The sequence below is a fragment of the Pleurodeles waltl genome, chromosome 4_2, assembly GCF_031143425.1.
Source record: "Pleurodeles waltl isolate 20211129_DDA chromosome 4_2, aPleWal1.hap1.20221129, whole genome shotgun sequence".
NCBI classification, from domain to species: domain Eukaryota; kingdom Metazoa; phylum Chordata; class Amphibia; order Caudata; family Salamandridae; genus Pleurodeles; species Pleurodeles waltl.
In genome coordinates, this window is record NC_090443.1 from 425880626 (window position 1) to 425896667 (window position 16042).

Below are 16042 nucleotides of genomic sequence, written 5' to 3' on the forward strand. Positions count from 1 at the left end.
CCCTGCCATGAAGCTCTCATTCCAAAAAGGGCTTACAATCAAATGGGGGATGCTAAACAGTAATATTTTTTTTAGAGATTTATTTTTGAATAAATGGCAAGACGTTATGACATCCCTGGATGAAAATAAGGCCCCACGTGAAATTATTTGTGCATTCTCCTCTCTGACAAAATATATGGCGGAGAAACTACAGCCTCAACGAGCTAATAAAGCCCATGGGCCAAGATGGTTTAACCACGCATGTGCCACATTCCTAAGCAAGCTAAAAAAAACAATCAAAGCATCTCCCAAAGATCTACAAGCAATTAAGATTGCCAGGAAAATCTATAAAGAAGTTCTTGCCAAAAGGAAAGTTGAACTAAGTGAATCTGCGTGGAAGGAATTGATGGCTGCAAGCAAAACCAAAGATACAACTGCATTCTGGCGTGTGGTTAACTCTCCACTATTGAGCGATAAATATGAGACGCCCATGGACACTGTCATCCCAGCCAAGACCTGGGTGGACTATTTAAAAAAAACTTTCGCCATAGAGACAAATACCCAATCAGAAATGCTAATTTGTTTAAAACCTGCAGGTATTGATCAGCTAAGTTTGCCTTTTAGTAATACTACAAGCGTGGATGACGTTAAACAAGCAATTCAAGATAGTCCATCTGAGAAAGCCCTGGGCCCAGACAGAATTCCTGCTGACTTATACAAAGCACTTCCAGACTTCTGGGGTCCATTGCTAACCAATGTCATGAGATCGGCTGTGGTAGGCCCTCTAGTAGACTCTTGGAAAGAAGCGATCATCGTCCCGATTTTAAAGAAGGGAGACAGGGCAGACCCCCTGTGCTATCGCCCAATCTCTTTGCTGGACAGTTCAGTCAAAATTTTAGGCCGAGTAGTTTTAAATAAGCTAGAAGAATGGGCGACTGATACTCACTCCCTCTCAGAAATACAATTTGGCTTTCGCCCAGGGGTGGGCACAGTCGAACAAACTCTTAATTTGACACTTATAGTCCAGAAATATACTAAAGCCAAAAGGGGCTGTATACACTTAGCATTTATGGATCTCTCCTGCGCCTTTGATACAGTCAGCAGGGAGAAATTGTGGAAGGTAATGCTGGGTATGGGCGTGGATAAAGACATAGTTATACTACTTAGTAAACTCCATGCCTGCACAGAGGCTCGGGTCCGTTACTCCCGGGAGGGAGGCCTGACAGAGAAATTCCCCTCACTAAAAGGGGTCAGACAGGGATGTGTTCTTGCCCCCTTCCTCTTTCTCCTATATATAAATGGGCTGGAGAAATTTCTTTGCGAATTAGGGAAAGATTCCGCAGTTATCAATAACTCCCCAATTCCTGTACTTTTATATGCAGATGATGCAGTATTAATTTCAAGGACAGCAAATGGCCTCCAGATTTTATTGAATGCTTTTAATACCTTTATGAGGAACCTTGATCTTAAAATTAACAGAACTAAGTCATTTGTTATGAAGTGCGGTAAAATTTTTTTACTCTAAATGGGCATGACATACTTAAGGTCCCACATTTTACGTATCTGGGGGTCACTATTGATGTTGATTTTAACTGGAAGTTTTTAGTTAATATACGCTCAACACAATTCCAAAAAAAACATTGAAGCTGTTTTTAGGTTTGCAAGAAGTCTTCGGCATAAACCTGTTAAGGAAATGATGACTGTCTTCACTTCTAAATGCCTCTCTGTCGCGACATTTGGAGCTGGGGTCTGGGGGCTTGCAGAATGTTCAGGGCTCCAGATTATAGAAAATAAATTTCTAAGAAGACTACTATCAGTCCCCCAATCTACACCAGTAAAGTTCTGTCATAAAGAAGTAGGTTTAAGATACATATCTAGCTATATAAAACTTCAACCTCTTATACTGTGGGTAAAAATCTGGACTAATCCTGAAGCGCTTCTATGTAGAAAGGTGATACAGGACTGTCTCCTTCTGTCACGATCTCTAGATGTACCCTGGCTTAGATATGTTTATCTTTCTCTCCTATCATTAGGATTAGGAGATTTTTTCCTCAAACCAGATACTCTAACAAGACAGGACATTAAGAAGGTCAAAGACATATTCTGGCAGAAAAATCAGGACAAGGACCCAGTCTCTAGTTCAATGAGACTATGGACAAGTTATGAGACGCAACAACTTCAACCAAAGCTGTATCTGACCATCAGTAATCATGAGCGACAAAGGTTTTTACTCACAAGACTACGTCTAAACACCCTACACTATCTGGTAGCATTCCCAGTTGCTGGAACCTGGTTTAAGAACCTCCCTCCCTGTTGCTGCGATGGAAAGACATCTCAAAGTACATTACATTTTATGCTTTTTAGCACTTTATATACTGCTCCAAGAAAAAGATTTTTACGTCCCTTATTTCAGTCTAACAGTATTAGAACTAGCCAACTTGCTTACTCCCACTTACATGATTTGGGAAATATGGACATAATCCAGGCTGTACTAAATTTTATACATGCTGCTTTTGGTGTTCGGAAAATGTATTAACAACGCTTTTAGAATTTTTTATGATTGTGAAATCTGTATGTTATTTATATATTTTATGTCTTTTATGGTATTTTTGCACCGAATAAAGTAAACAAAAGAAAGAAAGAATAGACAAGCCACGTAACAATGCGGTACCAATCGTTTTTTGTCCTGAACCCCCCCCCTCTTCCTTCCAAGCAGGCCACCCCGAACTGGAGAGGACCTATGGGCAGCTCTACAAACAATGGCATGATATGACTCAGTCTTGTGCGATGCCGTCTATGGCAGTGAACATCTAAAGATTAAGAGCAAAACAGAAGGAGAGGGAAGTACAGGGAAGAGAGGGAAAGAGGGGAGGTCCAAGCAGCAGCTACATCTCCCTTGCAGAGGGGGAGCAACATCTCCTTGCCCCAGTACGGGGGGCGTCATCTGTTTCAAGACAAGAGCTATGCGTTAATGGCTTTGTACCTCCTTATGGCCTAAATGTAAGGAACAATCGCAGGGGGGCCCATATGTCTCGCGGCCAGGTATTTACCGGCATCAACTCTCAATAGACCATTAATTGTTCTTGACAGTGCGCAGCATCACTCAGCCATTCTCTGCATTGGGGTATCTGTTTCCTCCCCCAGGCACATCGCCACCCTTCGCTTAGCCAGCAGCAATAGCAGCCTCACCAGCTTCCTGTTATCTGGGGGTACCTCCTTGACATAGAGGGCAATCTTAGGGGAATGCAGCACTACGAGTCCGACCATCTCCCCCATCGCCCCCAGCACCTCTGTCCAGTAACCCTGCAGTCCCTGCAGCTCCACGCCAGCTGTAGAATATCTGCCTCAGGAGCCGAGCATCTTTCACATCTAGCACCCAATCGAACGCCCATTCTTCTCAGTCTATTCGGCGTATAGTACAAGCGATGCAAGAAGTTCAAATGGATGAGGCGCAGACTATAATTAGGGGAGAGTTCTCGCATTTGCGCACAGCAGTACCGCCACACCTTGTCTGGAAGGGTCTATCAAGCTGTTTGATTGCAATTCTAATGGAACCAACAACATGGCTTGTTATCACCTGGTGACTGCTGCCAGTCACAGCAAGCATGTTTAAGTTGCCAGTTGGCTGACTATTCTCATATGGGAACCTCGCTTTTACTTACATTCCAGCAAACATTACAGGTAGAACGTGTACCTTTGCATGATTAGGACTCATGATGTTTCTATCTAACTCTATACCAAGTTGTTATCCTAGAGACACTATTCAACTAAGTAAAGATTGTGATTCAATTATTATACCAATCAGAATATATAAGCTTAAGTCTTTATTGTAGGCGTGCCTGGTTTAACTGTTTATAATACATGAATGATCAATAAATTAATCCCACTTCCATTGCTTTATAGTGATTGCTCTTGTCAATTCATTATGTTGTTGTGTACAATGCATACCTAACTTGCTTGTACTGTTTAAAAAAAAAAAGAGAAGTTGATTTTAGGACTATAGGGTAAATGAGTCATTGGTCAAAAGGGTGGAGTCAAATGATATTTGTGTTTTGACCACTGACTCCACGTTGCACTTGGCCTAGCAGCGCACCGTCACATTAGTGACCATCAACTTAATTTTGCCTATTGACTTTATATTAGCATTAGCCACCGCCATAATTTTCCATGCTGTCATTATACGATGTGCTCATGTTTTTACTTTGCGTGTTCTTTTCTCACCAAGGGTTTAGGCTGATTAGAATGTACTAGGATGGCAGGTAAAGTCATCCGCATTTCTTTAATAATAAACTTATGAGGAGGGAGTTTCTAGAATTCTCCTCTCTTGTTTGTTCAAAGTATAACAGGCCAAGACCAGATGGACCGGGGAATGATTCAGATTTCAGACATGCTCAGGACGCTGAGGTGTGTCATCCTCCCCATGAGGATAATTGATCTCTCTCTCCACAATTGATTCTGGGATCTGGCGATCTGATGCTGATAGGTGGGAGATGAAGCAGATGTGCCTGTGTCTCACAGTGATGCATATTTTTTCATTCTTGTTATCTTCTTTGCATTGTGAAATATATATATATATATATGTTTATATATATATATATATATATTTGCTGTGTATATTACAGTGGAGAATGATTTGTACATGTTTTCAATTTATTGTTGTTACCATTTTTAAACGTGTGATTTCAGCATGCTAATCTCCTTTACGAACCTTGCGGGTGAATTAATAAATGTCTTCTTTAGACTAAGAAGCGCATTCAGAGATTTTTGTCAGTGCATGAGTGTTTCAGCTCGGTCATTAGTGAAGCAAAACACCTTTGTAGTGAGATACTTCAAGAAGTTGCATGGGCTTCCACCCTACCTCACTAGTGCATTAGGGCAGATGTCAAGACTGCCACTGGCATTAACAAAAGGTGGCAGGATGAGAAGAGGTGGGTTAAGTAGAAGTTCACCGGGATAGAGGTGGCCAGAGTTCTCCCTGGTGGACCAACTGGAATACACCTCCGACTCACCACACTTCAGAGGGACATCCTCTCCACCATGCACCCCAAGCTGCTGCATGGGCTGTCTGCGACTGATGAACTTAATGTGATGCCAGGTAATATGTGATGAATTAAACAATGACTTAAAGGCAAAATTTGTATGATACACTGCAAATGTGACTATGGAAGTCATTGCAGGTTTGTGCAAATAATAATTGTGAGGTTGAACCTCATGTGTCTCATTTTGTCTATTGCACTAGAAGTCCCAGAATCCTTTGTGATGGAAATGGTAACAATCCAATTTCACATTCACAAACAGTTGCCTATTATTGCCAGTGATTTAATTTTACACTGGTAAATGGCACTAAAAAATGCACCTGAGTTAATAACCATCACTGTTGTCTTGTAAATGGAATTGAGTAAATATGTGAATTGTTGTACGTAACCATCAGTTATTGGTATTGTCTGTCCTATGACTTCATATTTTCATTGCCACATATAGCCAGAGTAAGATTACACACTGGAGTAGAGGTCCCTGCACTTGCAGGGAGGCAACGTCATGGGGCACATCAACCCACACCACCAGCACAAACTGGTATGTAAATATGGCCAGAAGAGTGTCACATTTACTACATTGTGATCAGACAACCCATATATATTTTAGATAGAATCCATCAATAGTCTCAAACATGTAAACTGAACTAGGAAATGTGGTCAATTACATGTGTCAACTTGAATGTTAACTAAATACACTCATATCATTTTAGGCCCATGACGTTCGCCAGAAAAACACAGACCACAGCGATCTCTGCTCCACAGATCGGTGTGACATCTGGTAAGTACCACACAGTGGGCGGATTGTAGACCCTGGTAAGTACACTTAATAAGGATTTCACAAAATGCTTATTTTCTTAAATATTGGATATGGTCAGTGATGTGACCAAGGCCCACACTGATGCCAGCAGGATGGCGGCTGGAGTTTGGTGGGTTGAGAGGGTAGGCCATAAGGTGAGTGTAGGTGAAGCGAAGCATATACATTTGGTGGCTGAACTGCACAATGTGAAGCCTGAAAATCTTTTCTCCACTTAACCAAATTATGTGATCCTAGGTAAGTTGTTATTTCACTTTCCCTCTTCTTTTATCATAATTACAAATCAGAGAATCTTGAAATACGTGGCTTCAGGATGTGTGCTGTACAAAACTTTATCCATTGTTTGATATATTAAACTATGATATTGTTTATGTAGGAACCCAAAGAGTGTACATTACAACTGATTTACCTCTCAGTTCACCATTGGCATTGTTGCCAGGGTGGGGGGAGGGAGCTGAAGAATGAATGTTACCAAATTCATGTCTGAAAACTGTCTCTTTTTTAAAAAAAAACTACTCTGCAATGCACCAATATAATCTGATGTTCTAAGGTGAAACAGATTTGCATGTTAATGAAATACCCTGTTAGAATATTGAAGATATTTTATCATACTTTTGCATGTATGCTTCAAGATGTCTTTACAATTGAAGGTGTTTCTAACGTTAAGCGATGCAGGACACCCTGATTACTTACTTTCATGAACTTAAATATTCCTTCAAATACACATTTGCCTGCTAATTCAACATATTTTCATTGTTAATGTTGTGTTGAGTTAACAGCAGCCCAGCCCAGACATGGGTCCCGTGCTCACTGTGAAAATGTATTCAAGCTAGCCTGGCTGATGAAGGGTGATACCCTGCAACCGGTCCCAGGATGCTTGTTCCCGGTCCAAGGAGGACCTGGCTTGGCAGTTCGGACTGGACTGTTCCCACGAGAACAGGGTCAAGACTGATTTGTTTATGGCTGGGTTTAAACTGGGGTGGCATGGTGAGCAAAAGAAGGATGGATTAAAGCCAGATCTGTGACTGGGGGTGAGTGTTTGAAAAGTTTCAGCACTCCATCCATCATACTTTTGTGTTGCTAAAATTGCCCTAAGTGGGAAGGGTATGCCCAGATGTGGGTCCCGTTCTCACTGTGCCACTGGATTCAAGCTAGCCTTGCTGATGAAGGGTGATACCCTTAAACCATTCCTAGGATGTAGGTTTCTGGTCCAGGGAGGACCTGGCTTGGCAGTTCAGGCTGGACTATTCCCACAGGGAAAGGATCAAGACTGATTTGCATATGGCTGGGTTCAAACTGGGGTGGCATGGTGTGCAAAAGGACAATGGATTAAAACCAGATCTGTGACTGAGGGTGAGTGTTTGAAAAGTTTCAGCACTCCATTCATCATCCTTTTGTGTTGCTGCTGTTGACCAGGGGGACGCATGTAAAGGTCAAGAGGGCCACTTGGGGTCCCCAGGCCATACTTTGAGTATATCTGGTCTATACTTATGAGAGATACATGTAAAATGATTACCATTACCCTTTGTATTGAAATATGGATATGTATGGCACATTACAGCTGCTGTCACGACCCCCTCATCTGCGATCCACCGAACACCATCTAGGGGTTTGGGAGTCATCCTGGCCTCAGCAGTCAGACCCACTACCTTCCATCCATCAGGTAACTGTGCCATCAAGTGTTGAAAAATAATGATTCTCAAATTGTGCCCAATAACCAACTCCTTGTGAAAGGATATTAACAGATTTTGCCTCCTTTTTGTAGCATCTGAAGTTGGTGTGTAATATGTTCTCGACATAATCAGTAACGTCTGTGTATTTTTAGCATGTTCACATATAAATCATGCTGAGCAGTAATTATGGTGTCACTTCTTTCTGAAGCTGCTGTATCGAGGAACACATCTTCTGCAAAACACTCATGGAGCCAGGTTCAATAGCTCACATCACAGGGAATCTCAATGATACACAAAAATGGTGGTTGTAGCTGGTGAGTTTGATTTTGCATTGCACATCTGCATTGAATACCTCCATGCTGCAATGTGATCTGGCACATGTAGGTTTACACAAACAAGGTCACATGTGGAACATCAGCTAGATGCAAAGATTGTTTGACCCAGCCCTTGTGTTGTAGCACAAGATATACTAACGCAAATACTCATTGTGTTGCCTCTGTCTTTCAGATGATGAGTATGATGAGTCGCTTGAGGAAGATGTACCATCCACCAGTAGAGGGCGATGGGCAATATGAGGAGAGAACCCCATCCTCCTCCAAGTAACTGTGTCTGATGCCAGCACCCCACAAGAAGAGGAGGATGAAGAGGAAAAAGAGGAGGATGAAGAAGATGATCTGATATTGATTGAAGGAGGAGGAGTCAGAGTCTCCGGAGTACTTTGTTGGCCTACAGGGCAAAACACCAAAGCCTACACCAGGTCCGGCCAGCATTGTAATTCCCGCTTCACCTCTGAGGATTACCCATTCAGAACAGTCAGCCAACCAGCCACAGCATTCACCTACCCCAACACAACCATCAACTCCTTACAGCCCTCATGTCCAGGTCAGATGTGTTGCGTCTCCTACACACTCCTCCTGTGACACTGCCTTCTGGGCCTTCTCTCAAGCACCTAAGGGACCTAACATCCCTGTGAGGAGCAGATATTCCATAGGCACTGATCTCCTCACCACAGCCTTCTACATGCCACCTATCCCCGTGCTGGTAGACCTGACGGTTGTATCAGAGTCCGTCCCACATGGAGGGGGCCGGCTGATGGTCATGGTGGCCAGTGGGAAGATGAGTGTTTCCGACAGAAGGCTGATGTGAGGCAGGACATTTGTGCCATAGGGGCTACTCTGTCTGAAATTTCAGACTCACTACAGGAAATACGCCAACTCCCCCAGCTGATTGACAGACAAACCTGTGTCTTGGACAGGATTGAGAAATCTTGCCAAGCCATGGCAAGGAGGCAAATTGACATTATAGCTATCTATAAGGAAGAGAGTGCATGCCACCATGCCTTGGCCATCAAGATGATGGAGGGTATGTTGAAAGTACCAAAGTCACGGTCAACCCATCGAGGGGACCCAACACACCTACCTTCAAAACACCCTTCCCACCCACCTGTACCACAACCTGCACAGGCACCCCTCGGACATCCACAGGCACCACCACCCTGCACACCCCACCCTGTACAGGCACTTACCCCACCTGTACAGCCAACCTCCCCACCTTTTCAGGCACCCTCCCCCCTGTACAAGCACCCTCACCACCTGTACAGGCACACTCACCACCTGTACAGGCACACTCACCCCTGTACAGGCACACCCATCAACTGTACAGGCACCCTCACCCCATGTATAGGCATACCCACCAACTGTTCAGGCACCTTCACCCCTGTACAGGCACCTCCCCCACCTCTGCAGACAACCCCACCCCTGAACATGCATCTCCAACACCTGTATAGACAGGTTCAGCACACCCCTCCACACATCAGCACTGACACAGTAAATTAACTTACTAACAGAGATCATTAACACCACTATTGTGACATGGCAAGGGAGATCCTCCATGATCATTGAAAATATATTTCCTACAAGGATCTGTAATTTAGAAGATATCTTCCACATTTCAATTGAGTTGAGTAACAGTTGATGAAGATCAATTGATTACTCTGGCTGTAGGCCATATATCTGTCGATAAATGTGTGTGAGTAAGACATGTGGATTTGTAGTACCATCTGTGTATCAAGGTATAGCTAAACACCTACTGATGTAGACTTCCATACCTTGAATCTAGCAAAAATAATGAATAACACAAGACAGAGATGTTCATTTTGAAAGATGTATGTAATGTAGTAAATAAATTAAATGAAAACCTGCCCATTGGAAAGGAGAAAGGAAATCAAATAAAATCTGGGTAAGGGGACTTGGAGCGGGGTAGGCAGTCAGTCTATGTAGAAGGGGTTAAAAAATCACTAGTCCAAACAATGTCCAGTCATTGGCTATCTTCACTGTCCTCCTTGACACTAATGTTCAAGTCCTCTGCTCCTGTGGACTCTCCAGGCTGGCCAATGCAGGACTGGACACCCCATGGGAGCAGGCAACATGAGGGGTAGGAGGGGAAACAGAGAAGAAAGACAAACTGAGAAATACTACATCAGTGGTTTAGGTGGCTTGGTGGGCTAAAGCAGACAATATGGCCGCACCCAAGGAAGTGATGAGGCAGTGAGGTTGGCCATATCCCTGGAATGTGCCTCTCAGAACATGCAGAATTCTTCTCTGAATTCCTGTAAGATCCAAGAGGACACCTTCAGCTGAACCTATGATGCCACCATCACTTTGTGGGATGCAGCCACAAGAATGACAGTACATGGAGGGGTTTGGGTTGAACATGAGGAATGTGGAGGGTGTCCGGGGCAGATGCCTCCATCAGCTCTTCTGGGCAGACACATGGACGGGAAGTAGTGGCAGGGGATGAAGTTGGAGGCTCAATGGAATGGGGGTGTCAGGAGTTAGGAAGAGGTTGGTGGAAGGCACAGATGGTGATGTGGCTGCCCTGGGGACACCACTTTAAATTCAAGCTCTTCTGATGGATACAACTACCTGTGGATTCCTCACCTGATGAATACTCCCATGGCGCCAGCATTTGACGGAAATCTTCTTACTAGTCTCTGCACGTCGACGAGGACGTCACTCTAGCCCACGCGACGCCGTCTGACGTCATACAGGCAATAAGAAGTCCTCGCCGACGTGCCGATGACAGTTCCCTTTTTTCCGTGCATTCGAAACGGTTATCTTCGAGGGAGTTACTGTTACCTTCGTGGTTACAGTGTATTGTCTGCTGCGTAGTCTTCTCTGCGGTAACAATGTCTCAGAGGAAGTCGGGTTTCAAGCCCTGTCGAGAGTGTGGGGCAAGATGTCAGTTACAGATCCTCACTCCGACTGTCTATGGTGTTTGAGCTCCGACCACGACGTCTCGACTTGCGATTCATGTCAACACATGAATCCGAAGGCCCTCAAAGAGCGCGAGGCCAAGTTATTCATGGCAAAGTCAAAGAAGAAGGAGAAACATCATAAGAAGTCTTCTTCGCCAAGGTCTCACCGGCGTCATCGAGACTCCCGGCGCCGTAGAGACTCACGACGTCACTCCAGCAAGGAGTCTCGTTCGAGGTCACCTTCGGCTCGGCGTCGGAGGACTTGGGAGGTCAGCCCCACGGTCACGCCGCATCCATCGACGCCGTTGCCCTCTCCGGCGTCACCGACTTCACCTGGTCAGGCGTCAGTGATTGAGGTGGTGCAGCCTCTTGTGTTTTCTCCGGCGTCGCAGACGTCGAGGCCGGCGTCGGGGTCGCCCTCGATCCAGGCACCCCAGTATCCGGCTTTTCCCACTCCTGGAGCCGATAGTACCGCGTTTCTTAATGCGATGTATACCATCTTTCAGCAGATGGCTCCAGGAGCTGCTCCGGCTGGTCCTTCGGGGCCCTTGGCCTTTTCGTTGGGTGATCCTGCGCCTCTTCGGCCGGCACCCTTTATGCCCTTTCTCCCTTTTGGGAATGTGGGCTCGGCGCCGGTGCCGGCGTCGGTGGCCGCTCCGGTGGCTTCGGATGTTTCGGCCCCGGAGGTTGCCCCTCCGTCGAAGTCAGGATTTTGCCCTGTGACTCCGGTTGGTCCATCGGCTCCAAGACCTCGTCCTCCGGCTCCTGCCTCGGCGCCGAAGCTGCCTGTGGCGCCGGACGCGGCGTCAGATGCTTCTGGAGATCGGCGCCGTTCTTCGACGTCGGCGGAGGCCATGTCGACTCCGCGTATCGAGGAGAGACTTCATTCGAGGAGGCGTGCTCTCCGTCTTTTAGAAGAGCAAGAGTACCAGCGAGTCCTAGAGGAGGGAGAGATTGAGGACTCTGGAGACGGACTGCATGGTCTGGATACAGCCAGTGGGCTGGACACTTCCCCTGAGTGGGACCTTTCATCTCCAGGGGAATATACGGAGGAGGCTGCTTCCTTTCATGCTGTGGTGAGGAAGGCAGCGAGCTTTTTGGACCTGCCTTTGCCGGTGGCAGAGGCAAAGCAGAATTTGCTGACAGAGGTATTGCATCCGGCCTCTGCTGCAGCTGAGCCTCTCTTGCCATTTAATGAGGCTTTGCTGGATCCGGTGTTGGAGGTGTGGAAGAAGCCGGTGTCTTCCTCGGCCGTTCATAGGGCTGTGGCCAGGAGGTATCGAGCTGCACCATCTGACCCTGGCTTTCTCTCTAGACACCCTACGCCGGAGAGCTTGGTGGTGCAAGCCTCCTGTTCCTCAAAGTCAGCGCCTGGTTCCTTCCCGACGGTGCCTGGAGACAGAGACTCCAAGAAACTGGATGCGCAGTCCAAGAAAATATTTTCGTCATGCAGTTTGGCGTTGAAGGCCACCAACGCCACGTGCATTCTGGGGAGGTACATCCATGCGCTGATGGATGATATTTCGTCTTCATTCACGGAGCTTCCCCAGGGTCTTTTGGATGTGGTCTCGGACGCCCAGGCTGCCGCGACCCAGATTATCCAGTCTGGGCTGGACACGACCGACTCGGTGGCCAGGGCGATGGGCACGGCTGTGGTGGCAAGAAGACAGGCCTGGCTCCGAAACTCAGGGTTCTCTGCGGATGTGCAGTCGACCCTGCTGGACCTCCCGTTTGATGGGGACAGACTGTTTGGAGCCAAGGCAGATTCAGCCTTGGAACGATTTAAGGAGAGCAGAGCCACAGCCAAATCGTTAGGACTGCAAGCTCCTTCTTCCTCTGCCTCTTCTAGAATTTTCAGGAGGTTTCGGGGATTTGGGCGTGGCTCTTATTCCTCTTCCTTTCGGGGGAGGTTCCAGCAACCCGCCTCTTCCCTCCCCTATAGGTCATTTAGAGGGAGGGGGAGGGGTGGGGTCCGTACCAGAGGAGCCTCTCAACAGCACTCTGCCTCTTCCTCGTCCTCTGGAGGGGTGCAGCAGGGGAAGCAGCCTTAGGCTTCCACCGTTTCCCACTCACTCCTCTCCTGTAGGGGGAAGATTACAGCGTTTTCTCCACAAGTGGAAGTCTATCACAACGGACACTTGGGTTCTCGGCATTGTGGGAAAAGGCTACGCCCTTCCCTTTCGGGAGTTCCCGCCCCTCATCCCGCCCCGCCCATCTTATTGTTCAGAAGAACACCTCCTGTTGCTAGAACAGGAGGTTCAAGTCCTCCTTTCAAAGGGCGCGGTAGAGTTGGTCCCAGAGCAGGAAAAGGGTTGAGGTTGTTACTCAAGATACTTCCTGATTCCCAAAAAGGATGGTCAGTTGAGACCAATCCTGGATCTGAGGATCTTGAATTGGTTCCTCAAACAGGAAAAGTTCAAGATGCTGACCCTAGCACAGGTGCTTTTGGCGTTGAACAAGGAAGATTGGATGGTGTCTGTCGACTTGCAGGATGCTTACTTTCATATCCCGATACTCAAGTCGCACAGGAAGTATCTCCGGTTTGTGGTAGGGTCGCAGCACTATCAGTTTGCGGTCCTCCCGTTTGGTCTTACTTCAGCACCTCGAGTCTTCACAAAGGTGATGTCAGTGGTTGCGGCGGAGCTCAGAAGGAAGGGGATAGCAGTATTCCCTTACTTGGACGACTGGTTGATCAAAGCCAAGTCCCCGGAGCTTGTGTCGCATCATCTGCAGTCAACAACCCAGTTGTTGTTCGACCTGGGCTTTTCGGTGAACGTGCCCAAATCTCACCTGGAGCCCTCTCAGCGCCTCCTGTTCATAGGGGCAGTACTGGATACAACATTGAGTCGAGCCTTTCCTCCGCCTCAGCGGATTCAAGATATTCAGGAATTGGTTCCAATGTTTCGAAATGGAGCGGTAGTTCCAGTCCTCAAGGTCCTTCGTCTGCTCGGTCTGTTCGCCTCCTGCATTCTGTTGGTCACGCATGCTCGCTGGCACATGAGGGCTCTTCAGTGGTGCCTCCGAAGGCAGTGGTCTCAACACAAGGGAGATTTAGAAGGTACTGTCAAGATCTCCAGAGATGCTGCTGTGGAATTGAAGTGGTGGATTGCGGGCAACAATCTTTCACAGGGGAAGCCGTTCGCGCAGTCGCCACCAGTGGCCACGGTAATAACGGATGCCTCCACCCTAGAATGGGGAGCTCATCTGGGGGATCTGGAGATCAAAGGGCTTTGGTCTCCAGAGGAACAGGTGTTTCATATCAATCTGTTGGAGTTACGGGCTGTACGTTTGGCTCTCAAGGCCTTCCTCCCATCCCTTCGTGGTCAGTCGGTACAGGTCCTGACGGACAATACTACCACGATGTGGTACATAAACAAACAGGGAGGAGTAGGGTCGTACCTTCTCTGCAGAGAAGCTCTTCGGCTATGGTCCTGGGCAAAGGACCATCAGATTTGCTTGGTGGCAAATCATCTGGCCGGGGTCTTGAATGTGCGTGCGGACAGTCTCAGTCGCCAATTCTCGGCAGACCACGAGTGGCGTCTCCATCCAGATCAAGTCTGTTTAATCTTCCAGATGTGGGGGTTTCCTCGGATAGATCTGTTTGCCACTCGGGAGAACGCGCATTGCCCGTTATTCTGCAGCCTCCAGTATCCGATGCAGGGAGCGTTGGGGGACGCGTTTCAGATAACCTGGTGCGACCAGTTGCTTTACGCGTTTCCCCCCATACCCTTGATTCCTCGAGTGTTGAGGAAAATTCGCCAAGACCGGGCCCAAGTCATCTTAATAGCTCCGGATTGGCCAAGGAGGGTATGGTACTCCGACCTTCTCCAACTCTCACTGTGCCCTCCGCTCCGTCTCCCTCTCAGGGCAGACCTCCTCTCGCAGTCGCAGGGGCAGGTTTTACACCCCAACCTCCAGAGTCTGCACCTACATGCTTGGAGATTGAACGGGGCAACCTGAGTTCCTTCTCTCTCCCGCCTGATGTAGTGGATGTTATCTTAGCGGCCAGGCGACACTCCACTAAATCTATCTACGCTAATAGGTGGTCTAAATTTGTTATGTGGTGTGGAGAGAGACAGATTGATCCCTTACATGCTCATCTGTCACATGTTTTGTCTTTTGCACTGTCTCTAGCGCAGAAAGGTTGTGCAGTAGCTACCATTAAGGGTTATTTGTCGGCCTTGTCAGCCTTCATTTGTCTTCCAGACCAACCATCGTTATTTAAATCCCCTATTGTTCTCAGATTCTTGAAAGGTCTTCTGAATCAATATCCTCCAAAACCATTCGTTATGCCTCAATGGGATTTGTCCTTGGTCCTGACTTTCCTTATGGGGTCCCCTTTTGAGCCTATGCATTCTTGCCCCTTAAGGTATTTGGTTATTAAAACAGTATTCCTGGTAGCTATAACATCTGCAAGGAGAGTGAGTGAGTTGCAGGCCTTATCGGTTAAACCCCCTTATATAACGTTTTATGGGGATAAGGTGGTGTTGAGGACCAAGGCTGCTTTCCTTCCGAAGGTTGTTTCACCCTTCCATTTGGCTCAGACAATCACTTTGTCCACGTTTTATCCTCCGCCTCATCCTTCAAAGGAGGAAGAAAGACTACATCGCCTGGACCCAAAAAGGGCGTTGAGCTTCTATATCGACAGAATGAAGGATATCAGGCTGGAGGATCAGCTGTTTGTCGGATACGTGGGCAAGAGGAGAGGAAAGGCAGTCCACAAGAGAACACTCTCCAGGTGGGTTGTTCTTTGCATTAAAATCTGTTACTCTTTGGCAAAGAAGGATCCGCCTGAGGGCATTAGAGCTCACTCCACCAGAGCTAAGTCGGCCTCTTCGGCCTTGGCCAGGGGTGTTCCTGTGGTCGACATCTGCAAGGCCGCAACTTGGTCGTCCCTTCACACTTTTGTGAAACATTACTGTTTGGACTCTGAGGTCAGAAGGGACGGTCATTTTGCACGGTCAGTGCTGCAGGATTTCTTGGTTTGACCATTTAGGCACCCACCGCCGGGCGTGGTACTGCTTTGGGACTCTATTCATCAGGTGAGGAATCCACAGGTAGTTGTATCCATCAGAAGAACGAGTTACTTACCTTCGGTAACGACTTTTCTGGTGGATACATTAGCTACCTGTGGATTCCTCACGGTCCCACCCGCCTCCCCGTTGCCTTTTTGGTCTCTCCAAGCAATCCTTGAGTGTGCTCCTTTTGGTCTTCAAAGTTGCAATACATTTTGCATGTATGATATTTGTATATATGTGTATATTTATATATAAATCTATATATA